The sequence below is a fragment of the Phallusia mammillata genome, chromosome 5 (assembly GCF_965637545.1).
Source record: "Phallusia mammillata chromosome 5, kaPhaMamm4.hap1.1, whole genome shotgun sequence".
NCBI lineage: Eukaryota > Metazoa > Chordata > Ascidiacea > Phlebobranchia > Ascidiidae > Phallusia > Phallusia mammillata.
Genome location: NC_137256.1, coordinates 17,269,265 through 17,284,801, shown reverse-complemented (window position 1 = coordinate 17,284,801; position 15,537 = coordinate 17,269,265). Strand labels below are relative to the sequence as shown.

The 15,537-nt window shown below is 40.5% G+C and overlaps 6 long non-coding RNA genes across 6 annotated transcripts; all 6 read left to right on the top strand.

Annotated features, from left to right (window-relative positions):
* Window positions 1–944: 944 nt before the first annotated feature.
* LOC145228435 (uncharacterized) lies at window positions 945–2,888 on the top strand. Its single transcript, XR_013860072.1, has 3 exons — window positions 945–1,290; window positions 1,849–2,049; window positions 2,377–2,888. It is a non-coding gene; the product is annotated as an uncharacterized LOC145228435 (long non-coding RNA).
* A 339-nt stretch (window positions 2,889–3,227) lies between these two features.
* On the top strand, window positions 3,228–5,407 carry LOC145228436 (uncharacterized). Its single transcript, XR_013860073.1, has 3 exons — window positions 3,228–3,809; window positions 4,368–4,568; window positions 4,896–5,407. It is a non-coding gene; the product is annotated as an uncharacterized LOC145228436 (long non-coding RNA).
* Window positions 5,408–5,745: 338 nt separating this feature from the next.
* On the top strand, window positions 5,746–7,926 carry LOC145228439 (uncharacterized). The gene is made up of 3 exons (XR_013860076.1): window positions 5,746–6,328; window positions 6,887–7,087; window positions 7,415–7,926. It is a non-coding gene; the product is annotated as an uncharacterized LOC145228439 (long non-coding RNA).
* Window positions 7,927–8,501: 575 nt separating this feature from the next.
* LOC145228434 (uncharacterized) lies at window positions 8,502–10,445 on the top strand. The gene is made up of 3 exons (XR_013860071.1): window positions 8,502–8,847; window positions 9,406–9,606; window positions 9,934–10,445. It is a non-coding gene; the product is annotated as an uncharacterized LOC145228434 (long non-coding RNA).
* A 338-nt stretch (window positions 10,446–10,783) lies between these two features.
* LOC145228438 (uncharacterized) lies at window positions 10,784–12,964 on the top strand. The gene is made up of 3 exons (XR_013860075.1): window positions 10,784–11,366; window positions 11,925–12,125; window positions 12,453–12,964. It is a non-coding gene; the product is annotated as an uncharacterized LOC145228438 (long non-coding RNA).
* A 339-nt stretch (window positions 12,965–13,303) lies between these two features.
* Window positions 13,304–15,483, top strand: LOC145228437 (uncharacterized). The gene is made up of 3 exons (XR_013860074.1): window positions 13,304–13,885; window positions 14,444–14,644; window positions 14,972–15,483. It is a non-coding gene; the product is annotated as an uncharacterized LOC145228437 (long non-coding RNA).
* Window positions 15,484–15,537: the final 54 nt, after the last annotated feature.

Genomic DNA, 15,537 nt, shown 5'->3' with positions numbered 1-15,537 from the left:
CCAGGTGGAAGGGCCTTGCAAGGAACCTGCGCAAGTCAGGTCCGCGACCAAGCTGATATACAACTGCCCCCAGTTGACGAAACGACAGTTATTTAGTGGTAAGGAAGGTTATACTGTCAAGGCACCAACCAGCAACGCGCAGAGAGACGTGCTAAGGCGCCCAAGCAGCGTCGCCAAGTTCAGGTTAAAGACCTGGCGAACGGGACCCTGTTTAGGTCCATCTATAGATGTTTTTAAATTGTTATGTGTTATATTTTGTGCCCTGTGTTCTCGTATTAGTTGTCGCATATTATTTGTATTAAGTGCAATTTTTGGGTGCTTGTCGAACGATTGCAGTTTGCTTTTGTAAACAATATACAGTAAAAAATTTGCAAATGCGTTTGGTGATTGGTTACAGGGAACATTTAATGAGACAAAGTCACGTATGAATCAAAAAAACTTGTTGTGTTCGTTGTGGGCTAAAAGCGGGTCGATGTAAGTGACAAAAATAACATACAACTTAGGTTATTGTCACATATAAATGCAAAAGGAAATTGTCACGCTAGTGGATCGCAGTAAGCAAATATGCAAAGAAAGGGGTCCAGCCGTAGGCCAACAAATATACAAATAGAATCAAAAACCAAATTAAAATTGGCGTGTTTAAGTTAATTTAAATTTTAGCATTTCAAATTTAAATAAATTAATAGCATAAAGTTGTAAAGCGGAGGAAGTTATTAGCACAAGGTTGCAAGATATCAACCCCGAATATGCCTTAAACTTCCTGTTCCGGCCTTAGCGGCGCAATCTCTTGCCCCTTTTCTTTTGCCCCCTTTCCGGCTACGTCTTGCCCCCTTTAGGTAGAAGATTGCGTCCCAGCTTGGCCCTTTAACTGCAACCCATCTTCCCAAAATTTGGAACATTTGGGATTTTTGAAACATTTGGGATTTTAGGGATTCCCATTGGTTCATTTGCCCCGTGCCCGCTTGACCGTGACCGACACTTGCGCGAAACTCAAAATCCAGGTACCTGTGTCAATGAACAGGTTTTTATGCCTTTTTTTGGCTTTCCTAAGCCGGAATAGTTGTGTTTTGTAGTAAACTGTTTGATGAAAATGGCCAATGCTCAAGAAAACCTTGATTTTGCCGAGATTACTGCAGACGGGAAACTTTACATTGAGTTTTGTCCCAAGTTGCAGCAGGTGTCGGTAATTACCGCCAGACGGTAATAATCACTTAGTCGTGGCCCCTGCTGATGCTTAAGTTGTCAACCAGGAAAGACTTTATCATGTCACTATGGACACTGCACCAAAAGGTATGTTGCAACAGTTTGGAAACTCGGTTGAAAGCATGTTTGCTGTATGACTGTAAGTTTAGCTTTGATGGAACTGTTTTTACAAGCTCTGTTCAGCCAGTTAAGGTTTTTCCTGTCAACTTCATTACTGAGAACAATAACTATTACTCGCCAATATGAATGATCATGGGGTCACCTATTTTAGAGACATTTTAAAGCTAGACTCTACATTCATACACAGGTGTAACTTGGTAGTATGCTCACTATTTGTTTGGCCAGTCAAGTTTTTGCTGTTTAATTTAAGGTTGCAAGCTCTTGTTGTAGAATATTTTGCAACAATAATGTGTATGCGGATGGATGAGAGGCTAACATAGGCAGTTGTTTTGCAACACCCATAGACTAGTCACAGTATGAGATTGTAAGAGTAGTTTATCAGTTGTTTGTGAGACATTTCAAAACTATGCTTTGCACTGTAACTTATACCTACACTAAGTTGTAATGATTTTTATGTTGCTCACAATTAGTTCACTATATATATAATTCAGAACATTTTTCTGACATTAAATGTGCCTGAATCAGGTGTTACTGCCAAGATTGGAATGAAAGGCTGCAGGATATATGAAGATGTGATACAAGATGGGCTTACAGTCTACACATGACTTAAAATGGACAGAGGTGAAAGAATGGCAAGAGGTGAAAGAATGTGCAAGACATGGCAATATCATAGGCAGTAATGTCTTTGGCAATTTGGTGAAGTGCAGTTGTGGCTATCATCAGCAGGTATGCTTTTTGTTAATTAAAGTTGGCGGTTGTTTATACCTATCATTCTAGATATAGCTACTGTTCCTGGCTGATAATAGAGTGTGCTGAAGTGCCCATCAAAAGCCGTTGCAAACAAGTATGAATGCTTTTAATGTACCTCAGATTTTAAAACTGTAACTACTTGAAGTGTTGCTGCTGTCCCAGTAGAGGTGCCAGCAGAACCAACCAGGACCTAGTTACCTTCAATTGATGTATCTATGATAGTTTAAATTTAAACCCATGTACTGTATTATTCCATGTTTTTTGTTTTCTTTACACACATACTAATTGCATATATTTTTACAGATCGGGCCATGACAGGGCCGTTAAGGCCACGGGTCGTGTCAGAACGACCGGCAACAACCCCATAACAATCCAGCACCTACTGACCGAACTGCCCAGCTAGGTGTGCTTTAAAAAGACTGACTGTTGGCGCCACGACAGAGCCTCCAGGTGGAAGGGCCTTGCAAGGAACCTGCGCAAGTCAGGTCCGCGACCAAGCTGATATACAACTGCCCCCAGTTGACGAAACGACAGTTATTTAGTGGTAAGGAAGGTTATACTGTCAAGGCACCAACCAGCAACGCGCAGAGAGACGTGCTAAGGCGCCCAAGCAGCGTCGCCAAGTTCAGGTTAAAGACCTGGCGAACGGGACCCTGTTTAGGTCCATCTATAGATGTTTTTAAATTGTTATGTGTTATATTTTGTGCCCTGTGTTCTCGTATTAGTTGTCGCATATTATTTGTATTAAGTGCAATTTTTGGGTGCTTGTCGAACGATTGCAGTTTGCTTTTGTAAACAATATACAGTAAAAAATTTGCAAATGCGTTTGGTGATTGGTTACAGGGAACATTTAATGAGACAAAGTCACGTATGAATCAAAAAAACTTGTTGTGTTCGTTGTGGGCTAAAAGCGGGTCGATGTAAGTGACAAAAATAACATACAACTTAGGTTATTGTCACATATAAATGCAAAAGGAAATTGTCACGCTAGTGGATCGCAGTAAGCAAATATGCAAAGAAAGGGGTCCAGCCGTAGGCCAACAAATATACAAATAGAATCAAAAACCAAATTAAAATTGGCGTGTTTAAGTTAATTTAAATTTTAGCATTTCAAATTTAAATAAATTAATAGCATAAAGTTGTAAAGCGGAGGAAGTTATTAGCACAAGGTTGCAAGATATCAACCCCGAATATGCCTTAAACTTCCTGTTCCGGCCTTAGCGGCGCAATCTCTTGCCCCTTTTCTTTTGCCCCCTTTCCGGCTACGTCTTGCCCCCTTTAGGTAGAAGATTGCGTCCCAGCTTGGCCCTTTAACTGCAACCCATCTTCCCAAAATTTGGAACATTTGGGATTTTTGAAACATTTGGGATTTTAGGGATTCCTATTGGTTCATTTGCCCCGTGCCCGCTTGACCGTGACCGACACTTGCGCGAAACTCAAAATCCAGGTACCTGTGTCAATGAACAGGTTTTTATGCCTTTTTTTGGCTTTCCTAAGCCGGAATAGTTGTGTTTTGTAGTAAACTGTTTGATGAAAATGGCCAATGCTCAAGAAAACCTTGATTTTGCCGAGATTACTGCAGACGGGAAACTTTACATTGAGTTTTGTCCCAAGTTGCAGCAGGTGTCGGTAATTACCGCCAGACGGTAATAATCACTTAGTCGTGGCCCCTGCTGATGCTTAAGTTGTCAACCAGGAAAGACTTTATCATGTCACTATGGACACTGCACCAAAAGGTATGTTGCAACAGTTTGGAAACTCGGTTGAAAGCATGTTTGCTGTATGACTGTAAGTTTAGCTTTGATGGAACTGTTTTTACAAGCTCTGTTCAGCCAGTTAAGGTTTTTCCTGTCAACTTCATTACTGAGAACAATAACTATTACTCGCCAATATGAATGATCATGGGGTCACCTATTTTAGAGACATTTTAAAGCTAGACTCTACATTCATACACAGGTGTAACTTGGTAGTATGCTCACTATTTGTTTGGCCAGTCAAGTTTTTGCTGTTTAATTTAAGGTTGCAAGCTCTTGTTGTAGAATATTTTGCAACAATAATGTGTATGCGGATGGATGAGAGGCTAACATAGGCAGTTGTTTTGCAACACCCATAGACTAGTCACAGTATGAGATTGTAAGAGTAGTTTATCAGTTGTTTGTGAGACATTTCAAAACTATGCTTTGCACTGTAACTTATACCTACACTAAGTTGTAATGATTTTTATGTTGCTCACAATTAGTTCACTATATATATAATTCAGAACATTTTTCTGACATTAAATGTGCCTGAATCAGGTGTTACTGCCAAGATTGGAATGAAAGGCTGCAGGATATATGAAGATGTGATACAAGATGGGCTTACAGTCTACACATGACTTAAAATGGACAGAGGTGAAAGAATGGCAAGAGGTGAAAGAATGTGCAAGACATGGCAATATCATAGGCAGTAATGTCTTTGGCAATTTGGTGAAGTGCAGTTGTGGCTATCATCAGCAGGTATGCTTTTTGTTAATTAAAGTTGGCGGTTGTTTATACCTATCATTCTAGATATAGCTACTGTTCCTGGCTGATAATAGAGTGTGCTGAAGTGCCCATCAAAAACCGTTGCAAACAAGTATGAATGCTTTTAATGTACCTCAGATTTTAAAACTGTAACTACTTGAAGTGTTGCTGCTGTCCCAGTAGAGGTGCCAGCAGAACCAACCAGGACCTAGTTACCTTCAATTGATGTATCTATGATAGTTTAAATTTAAACCCATGTACTGTATTATTCCATGTTTTTTGTTTTCTTTACACACATACTAATTGCATATATTTTTACAGATCGGGCCATGACAGGGCCGTTAAGGCCACGGGTCGTGTCAGAACGACCGGCAACAACCCCATAACAATCCAGCACCTACTGACCGAACTGCCCAGCTAGGTGTGCTTTAAAAAGACTGACTGTTGGCGCCACGACAGAGCCTCCAGGTGGAAGGGCCTTGCAAGGAACCTGCGCAAGTCAGGTCCGCGACCAAGCTGATATACAACTGCCCCCAGTTGACGAAACGACAGTTATTTAGTGGTAAGGAAGGTTATACTGTCAAGGCACCAACCAGCAACGCGCAGAGAGACGTGCTAAGGCGCCCAAGCAGCGTCGCCAAGTTCAGGTTAAAGACCTGGCGAACGGGACCCTGTTTAGGTCCATCTATAGATGTTTTTAAATTGTTATGTGTTATATTTTGTGCCCTGTGTTCTCGTATTAGTTGTCGCATATTATTTGTATTAAGTGCAATTTTTGGGTGCTTGTCGAACGATTGCAGTTTGCTTTTGTAAACAATATACAGTAAAAAATTTGCAAATGCGTTTGGTGATTGGTTACAGGGAACATTTAATGAGACAAAGTCACGTATGAATCAAAAAAACTTGTTGTGTTCGTTGTGGGCTAAAAGCGGGTCGATGTAAGTGACAAAAATAACATACAACTTAGGTTATTGTCACATATAAATGCAAAAGGAAATTGTCACGCTAGTGGATCGCAGTAAGCAAATATGCAAAGAAAGGGGTCCAGCCGTAGGCCAACAAATATACAAATAGAATCAAAAACCAAATTAAAATTGGCGTGTTTAAGTTAATTTAAATTTTAGCATTTCAAATTTAAATAAATTAATAGCATAAAGTTGTAAAGCGGAGGAAGTTATTAGCACAAGGTTGCAAGATATCAACCCCGAATATGCCTTAAACTTCCTGTTCCGGCCTTAGCGGCGCAATCTCTTGCCCCTTTTCTTTTGCCCCCTTTCCGGCTACGTCTTGCCCCCTTTAGGTAGAAGATTGCGTCCCAGCTTGGCCCTTTAACTGCAACCCATCTTCCCAAAATTTGGAACATTTGGGATTTTTGAAACATTTGGGATTTTAGGGATTCCTATTGGTTCATTTGCCCCGTGCCCGCTTGACCGTGACCGACACTTGCGCGAAACTCAAAATCCAGGTACCTGTGTCAATGAACAGGTTTTTATGCCTTTTTTTGGCTTTCCTAAGCCGGAATAGTTGTGTTTTGTAGTAAACTGTTTGATGAAAATGGCCAATGCTCAAGAAAACCTTGATTTTGCCGAGATTACTGCAGACGGGAAACTTTACATTGAGTTTTGTCCCAAGTTGCAGCAGGTGTCGGTAATTACCGCCAGACGGTAATAATCACTTAGTCGTGGCCCCTGCTGATGCTTAAGTTGTCAACCAGGAAAGACTTTATCATGTCACTATGGACACTGCACCAAAAGGTATGTTGCAACAGTTTGGAAACTCGGTTGAAAGCATGTTTGCTGTATGACTGTAAGTTTAGCTTTGATGGAACTGTTTTTACAAGCTCTGTTCAGCCAGTTAAGGTTTTTCCTGTCAACTTCATTACTGAGAACAATAACTATTACTCGCCAATATGAATGATCATGGGGTCACCTATTTTAGAGACATTTTAAAGCTAGACTCTACATTCATACACAGGTGTAACTTGGTAGTATGCTCACTATTTGTTTGGCCAGTCAAGTTTTTGCTGTTTAATTTAAGGTTGCAAGCTCTTGTTGTAGAATATTTTGCAACAATAATGTGTATGCGGATGGATGAGAGGCTAACATAGGCAGTTGTTTTGCAACACCCATAGACTAGTCACAGTATGAGATTGTAAGAGTAGTTTATCAGTTGTTTGTGAGACATTTCAAAACTATGCTTTGCACTGTAACTTATACCTACACTAAGTTGTAATGATTTTTATGTTGCTCACAATTAGTTCACTATATATATAATTCAGAACATTTTTCTGACATTAAATGTGCCTGAATCAGGTGTTACTGCCAAGATTGGAATGAAAGGCTGCAGGATATATGAAGATGTGATACAAGATGGGCTTACAGTCTACACATGACTTAAAATGGACAGAGGTGAAAGAATGGCAAGAGGTGAAAGAATGTGCAAGACATGGCAATATCATAGGCAGTAATGTCTTTGGCAATTTGGTGAAGTGCAGTTGTGGCTATCATCAGCAGGTATGCTTTTTGTTAATTAAAGTTGGCGGTTGTTTATACCTATCATTCTAGATATAGCTACTGTTCCTGGCTGATAATAGAGTGTGCTGAAGTGCCCATCAAAAACCGTTGCAAACAAGTATGAATGCTTTTAATGTACCTCAGATTTTAAAACTGTAACTACTTGAAGTGTTGCTGCTGTCCCAGTAGAGGTGCCAGCAGAACCAACCAGGACCTAGTTACCTTCAATTGATGTATCTATGATAGTTTAAATTTAAACCCATGTACTGTATTATTCCATGTTTTTTGTTTTCTTTACACACATACTAATTGCATATATTTTTACAGATCGGGCCATGACAGGGCCGTTAAGGCCACGGGTCGTGTCAGAACGACCGGCAACAACCCCATAACAATCCAGCACCTACTGACCGAACTGCCCAGCTAGGTGTGCTTTAAAAAGACTGACTGTTGGCGCCACGACAGAGCCTCCAGGTGGAAGGGCCTTGCAAGGAACCTGCGCAAGTCAGGTCCGCGACCAAGCTGATATACAACTGCCCCCAGTTGACGAAACGACAGTTATTTAGTGGTAAGGAAGGTTATACTGTCAAGGCACCAACCAGCAACGCGCAGAGAGACGTGCTAAGGCGCCCAAGCAGCGTCGCCAAGTTCAGGTTAAAGACCTGGCGAACGGGACCCTGTTTAGGTCCATCTATAGATGTTTTTAAATTGTTATGTGTTATATTTTGTGCCCTGTGTTCTCGTATTAGTTGTCGCATATTATTTGTATTAAGTGCAATTTTTGGGTGCTTGTCGAACGATTGCAGTTTGCTTTTGTAAACAATATACAGTAAAAAATTTGCAAATGCGTTTGGTGATTGGTTACAGGGAACATTTAATGAGACAAAGTCACGTATGAATCAAAAAAACTTGTTGTGTTCGTTGTGGGCTAAAAGCGGGTCGATGTAAGTGACAAAAATAACATACAACTTAGGTTATTGTCACATATAAATGCAAAAGGAAATTGTCACGCTAGTGGATCGCAGTAAGCAAATATGCAAAGAAAGGGGTCCAGCCGTAGGCCAACAAATATACAAATAGAATCAAAAACCAAATTAAAATTGGCGTGTTTAAGTTAATTTAAATTTTAGCATTTCAAATTTAAATAAATTAATAGCATAAAGTTGTAAAGCGGAGGAAGTTATTAGCACAAGGTTGCAAGATATCAACCCCGAATATGCCTTAAACTTCCTGTTCCGGCCTTAGCGGCGCAATCTCTTGCCCCTTTTCTTTTGCCCCCTTTCCGGCTACGTCTTGCCCCCTTTAGGTAGAAGATTGCGTCCCAGCTTGGCCCTTTAACTGCAACCCATCTTCCCAAAATTTGGAACATTTGGGATTTTTGAAACATTTGGGATTTTAGGGATTCCCATTGGTTCATTTGCCCCGTGCCCGCTTGACCGTGACCGACACTTGCGCGAAACTCAAAATCCAGGTACCTGTGTCAATGAACAGGTTTTTATGCCTTTTTTTGGCTTTCCTAAGCCGGAATAGTTGTGTTTTGTAGTAAACTGTTTGATGAAAATGGCCAATGCTCAAGAAAACCTTGATTTTGCCGAGATTACTGCAGACGGGAAACTTTACATTGAGTTTTGTCCCAAGTTGCAGCAGGTGTCGGTAATTACCGCCAGACGGTAATAATCACTTAGTCGTGGCCCCTGCTGATGCTTAAGTTGTCAACCAGGAAAGACTTTATCATGTCACTATGGACACTGCACCAAAAGGTATGTTGCAACAGTTTGGAAACTCGGTTGAAAGCATGTTTGCTGTATGACTGTAAGTTTAGCTTTGATGGAACTGTTTTTACAAGCTCTGTTCAGCCAGTTAAGGTTTTTCCTGTCAACTTCATTACTGAGAACAATAACTATTACTCGCCAATATGAATGATCATGGGGTCACCTATTTTAGAGACATTTTAAAGCTAGACTCTACATTCATACACAGGTGTAACTTGGTAGTATGCTCACTATTTGTTTGGCCAGTCAAGTTTTTGCTGTTTAATTTAAGGTTGCAAGCTCTTGTTGTAGAATATTTTGCAACAATAATGTGTATGCGGATGGATGAGAGGCTAACATAGGCAGTTGTTTTGCAACACCCATAGACTAGTCACAGTATGAGATTGTAAGAGTAGTTTATCAGTTGTTTGTGAGACATTTCAAAACTATGCTTTGCACTGTAACTTATACCTACACTAAGTTGTAATGATTTTTATGTTGCTCACAATTAGTTCACTATATATATAATTCAGAACATTTTTCTGACATTAAATGTGCCTGAATCAGGTGTTACTGCCAAGATTGGAATGAAAGGCTGCAGGATATATGAAGATGTGATACAAGATGGGCTTACAGTCTACACATGACTTAAAATGGACAGAGGTGAAAGAATGGCAAGAGGTGAAAGAATGTGCAAGACATGGCAATATCATAGGCAGTAATGTCTTTGGCAATTTGGTGAAGTGCAGTTGTGGCTATCATCAGCAGGTATGCTTTTTGTTAATTAAAGTTGGCGGTTGTTTATACCTATCATTCTAGATATAGCTACTGTTCCTGGCTGATAATAGAGTGTGCTGAAGTGCCCATCAAAAGCCGTTGCAAACAAGTATGAATGCTTTTAATGTACCTCAGATTTTAAAACTGTAACTACTTGAAGTGTTGCTGCTGTCCCAGTAGAGGTGCCAGCAGAACCAACCAGGACCTAGTTACCTTCAATTGATGTATCTATGATAGTTTAAATTTAAACCCATGTACTGTATTATTCCATGTTTTTTGTTTTCTTTACACACATACTAATTGCATATATTTTTACAGATCGGGCCATGACAGGGCCGTTAAGGCCACGGGTCGTGTCAGAACGACCGGCAACAACCCCATAACAATCCAGCACCTACTGACCGAACTGCCCAGCTAGGTGTGCTTTAAAAAGACTGACTGTTGGCGCCACGACAGAGCCTCCAGGTGGAAGGGCCTTGCAAGGAACCTGCGCAAGTCAGGTCCGCGACCAAGCTGATATACAACTGCCCCCAGTTGACGAAACGACAGTTATTTAGTGGTAAGGAAGGTTATACTGTCAAGGCACCAACCAGCAACGCGCAGAGAGACGTGCTAAGGCGCCCAAGCAGCGTCGCCAAGTTCAGGTTAAAGACCTGGCGAACGGGACCCTGTTTAGGTCCATCTATAGATGTTTTTAAATTGTTATGTGTTATATTTTGTGCCCTGTGTTCTCGTATTAGTTGTCGCATATTATTTGTATTAAGTGCAATTTTTGGGTGCTTGTCGAACGATTGCAGTTTGCTTTTGTAAACAATATACAGTAAAAAATTTGCAAATGCGTTTGGTGATTGGTTACAGGGAACATTTAATGAGACAAAGTCACGTATGAATCAAAAAAACTTGTTGTGTTCGTTGTGGGCTAAAAGCGGGTCGATGTAAGTGACAAAAATAACATACAACTTAGGTTATTGTCACATATAAATGCAAAAGGAAATTGTCACGCTAGTGGATCGCAGTAAGCAAATATGCAAAGAAAGGGGTCCAGCCGTAGGCCAACAAATATACAAATAGAATCAAAAACCAAATTAAAATTGGCGTGTTTAAGTTAATTTAAATTTTAGCATTTCAAATTTAAATAAATTAATAGCATAAAGTTGTAAAGCGGAGGAAGTTATTAGCACAAGGTTGCAAGATATCAACCCCGAATATGCCTTAAACTTCCTGTTCCGGCCTTAGCGGCGCAATCTCTTGCCCCTTTTCTTTTGCCCCCTTTCCGGCTACGTCTTGCCCCCTTTAGGTAGAAGATTGCGTCCCAGCTTGGCCCTTTAACTGCAACCCATCTTCCCAAAATTTGGAACATTTGGGATTTTTGAAACATTTGGGATTTTAGGGATTCCTATTGGTTCATTTGCCCCGTGCCCGCTTGACCGTGACCGACACTTGCGCGAAACTCAAAATCCAGGTACCTGTGTCAATGAACAGGTTTTTATGCCTTTTTTTGGCTTTCCTAAGCCGGAATAGTTGTGTTTTGTAGTAAACTGTTTGATGAAAATGGCCAATGCTCAAGAAAACCTTGATTTTGCCGAGATTACTGCAGACGGGAAACTTTACATTGAGTTTTGTCCCAAGTTGCAGCAGGTGTCGGTAATTACCGCCAGACGGTAATAATCACTTAGTCGTGGCCCCTGCTGATGCTTAAGTTGTCAACCAGGAAAGACTTTATCATGTCACTATGGACACTGCACCAAAAGGTATGTTGCAACAGTTTGGAAACTCGGTTGAAAGCATGTTTGCTGTATGACTGTAAGTTTAGCTTTGATGGAACTGTTTTTACAAGCTCTGTTCAGCCAGTTAAGGTTTTTCCTGTCAACTTCATTACTGAGAACAATAACTATTACTCGCCAATATGAATGATCATGGGGTCACCTATTTTAGAGACATTTTAAAGCTAGACTCTACATTCATACACAGGTGTAACTTGGTAGTATGCTCACTATTTGTTTGGCCAGTCAAGTTTTTGCTGTTTAATTTAAGGTTGCAAGCTCTTGTTGTAGAATATTTTGCAACAATAATGTGTATGCGGATGGATGAGAGGCTAACATAGGCAGTTGTTTTGCAACACCCATAGACTAGTCACAGTATGAGATTGTAAGAGTAGTTTATCAGTTGTTTGTGAGACATTTCAAAACTATGCTTTGCACTGTAACTTATACCTACACTAAGTTGTAATGATTTTTATGTTGCTCACAATTAGTTCACTATATATATAATTCAGAACATTTTTCTGACATTAAATGTGCCTGAATCAGGTGTTACTGCCAAGATTGGAATGAAAGGCTGCAGGATATATGAAGATGTGATACAAGATGGGCTTACAGTCTACACATGACTTAAAATGGACAGAGGTGAAAGAATGGCAAGAGGTGAAAGAATGTGCAAGACATGGCAATATCATAGGCAGTAATGTCTTTGGCAATTTGGTGAAGTGCAGTTGTGGCTATCATCAGCAGGTATGCTTTTTGTTAATTAAAGTTGGCGGTTGTTTATACCTATCATTCTAGATATAGCTACTGTTCCTGGCTGATAATAGAGTGTGCTGAAGTGCCCATCAAAAACCGTTGCAAACAAGTATGAATGCTTTTAATGTACCTCAGATTTTAAAACTGTAACTACTTGAAGTGTTGCTGCTGTCCCAGTAGAGGTGCCAGCAGAACCAACCAGGACCTAGTTACCTTCAATTGATGTATCTATGATAGTTTAAATTTAAACCCATGTACTGTATTATTCCATGTTTTTTGTTTTCTTTACACACATACTAATTGCATATATTTTTACAGATCGGGCCATGACAGGGCCGTTAAGGCCACGGGTCGTGTCAGAACGACCGGCAACAACCCCATAACAATCCAGCACCTACTGACCGAACTGCCCAGCTAGGTGTGCTTTAAAAAGACTGACTGTTGGCGCCACGACAGAGCCTCCAGGTGGAAGGGCCTTGCAAGGAACCTGCGCAAGTCAGGTCCGCGACCAAGCTGATATACAACTGCCCCCAGTTGACGAAACGACAGTTATTTAGTGGTAAGGAAGGTTATACTGTCAAGGCACCAACCAGCAACGCGCAGAGAGACGTGCTAAGGCGCCCAAGCAGCGTCGCCAAGTTCAGGTTAAAGACCTGGCGAACGGGACCCTGTTTAGGTCCATCTATAGATGTTTTTAAATTGTTATGTGTTATATTTTGTGCCCTGTGTTCTCGTATTAGTTGTCGCATATTATTTGTATTAAGTGCAATTTTTGGGTGCTTGTCGAACGATTGCAGTTTGCTTTTGTAAACAATATACAGTAAAAAATTTGCAAATGCGTTTGGTGATTGGTTACAGGGAACATTTAATGAGACAAAGTCACGTATGAATCAAAAAAACTTGTTGTGTTCGTTGTGGGCTAAAAGCGGGTCGATGTAAGTGACAAAAATAACATACAACTTAGGTTATTGTCACATATAAATGCAAAAGGAAATTGTCACGCTAGTGGATCGCAGTAAGCAAATATGCAAAGAAAGGGGTCCAGCCGTAGGCCAACAAATATACAAATAGAATCAAAAACCAAATTAAAATTGGCGTGTTTAAGTTAATTTAAATTTTAGCATTTCAAATTTAAATAAATTAATAGCATAAAGTTGTAAAGCGGAGGAAGTTATTAGCACAAGGTTGCAAGATATCAACCCCGAATATGCCTTAAACTTCCTGTTCCGGCCTTAGCGGCGCAATCTCTTGCCCCTTTTCTTTTGCCCCCTTTCCGGCTACGTCTTGCCCCCTTTAGGTAGAAGATTGCGTCCCAGCTTGGCCCTTTAACTGCAACCCATCTTCCCAAAATTTGGAACATTTGGGATTTTTGAAACATTTGGGATTTTAGGGATTCCTATTGGTTCATTTGCCCCGTGCCCGCTTGACCGTGACCGACACTTGCGCGAAACTCAAAATCCAGGTACCTGTGTCAATGAACAGGTTTTTATGCCTTTTTTTGGCTTTCCTAAGCCGGAATAGTTGTGTTTTGTAGTAAACTGTTTGATGAAAATGGCCAATGCTCAAGAAAACCTTGATTTTGCCGAGATTACTGCAGACGGGAAACTTTACATTGAGTTTTGTCCCAAGTTGCAGCAGGTGTCGGTAATTACCGCCAGACGGTAATAATCACTTAGTCGTGGCCCCTGCTGATGCTTAAGTTGTCAACCAGGAAAGACTTTATCATGTCACTATGGACACTGCACCAAAAGGTATGTTGCAACAGTTTGGAAACTCGGTTGAAAGCATGTTTGCTGTATGACTGTAAGTTTAGCTTTGATGGAACTGTTTTTACAAGCTCTGTTCAGCCAGTTAAGGTTTTTCCTGTCAACTTCATTACTGAGAACAATAACTATTACTCGCCAATATGAATGATCATGGGGTCACCTATTTTAGAGACATTTTAAAGCTAGACTCTACATTCATACACAGGTGTAACTTGGTAGTATGCTCACTATTTGTTTGGCCAGTCAAGTTTTTGCTGTTTAATTTAAGGTTGCAAGCTCTTGTTGTAGAATATTTTGCAACAATAATGTGTATGCGGATGGATGAGAGGCTAACATAGGCAGTTGTTTTGCAACACCCATAGACTAGTCACAGTATGAGATTGTAAGAGTAGTTTATCAGTTGTTTGTGAGACATTTCAAAACTATGCTTTGCACTGTAACTTATACCTACACTAAGTTGTAATGATTTTTATGTTGCTCACAATTAGTTCACTATATATATAATTCAGAACATTTTTCTGACATTAAATGTGCCTGAATCAGGTGTTACTGCCAAGATTGGAATGAAAGGCTGCAGGATATATGAAGATGTGATACAAGATGGGCTTACAGTCTACACATGACTTAAAATGGACAGAGGTGAAAGAATGGCAAGAGGTGAAAGAATGTGCAAGACATGGCAATATCATAGGCAGTAATGTCTTTGGCAATTTGGTGAAGTGCAGTTGTGGCTATCATCAGCAGGTATGCTTTTTGTTAATTAAAGTTGGCGGTTGTTTATACCTATCATTCTAGATATAGCTACTGTTCCTGGCTGATAATAGAGTGTGCTGAAGTGCCCATCAAAAACCGTTGCAAACAAGTATGAATGCTTTTAATGTACCTCAGATTTTAAAACTGTAACTACTTGAAGTGTTGCTGCTGTCCCAGTAGAGGTGCCAGCAGAACCAACCAGGACCTAGTTACCTTCAATTGATGTATCTATGATAGTTTAAATTTAAACCCATGTACTGTATTATTCCATGTTTTTTGTTTTCTTTACACACATACTAATTGCATATATTTTTACAGATCGGGCCATGACAGGGCCGTTAAGGCCACGGGTCGTGTCAGAACGACCGGCAACAACCCCATAACAATCCAGCACCTACTGACCGAACTGCCCAGCTAGGTGTGCTTTAAAAAGACTGACTGTTGGCGCCACGACAGAGCCTCCAGGTGGAAGGGCCTTGCAAGGAACCTGCGCAAGTCAGGTCCGCGACCAAGCTGATATACAACTGCCCCCAGTTGACGAAACGACAGTTATTTAGTGGTAAGGAAGGTTATACTGTCAAGGCACCAACCAGCAACGCGCAGAGAGACGTGCTAAGGCGCCCAAGCAGCGTCGCCAAGTTCAGGTTAAAGACCTGGCGAACGGGACCCTGTTTAGGTCCATCTATAGATGTTTTTAAATTGTTATGTGTTATATTTTGTGCCCTGTGTTCTCGTATTAGTTGTCGCATATTATTTGTATTAAGTGCAATTTTTGGGTGCTTGTCGAACGATTGCAGTTTGCTTTTGTAAACAATATACAGTAAAAAATTTGCAAATGCGTTTGGTGATTGGTTACAGGGAACATTTAATGAGACAAAGTCACG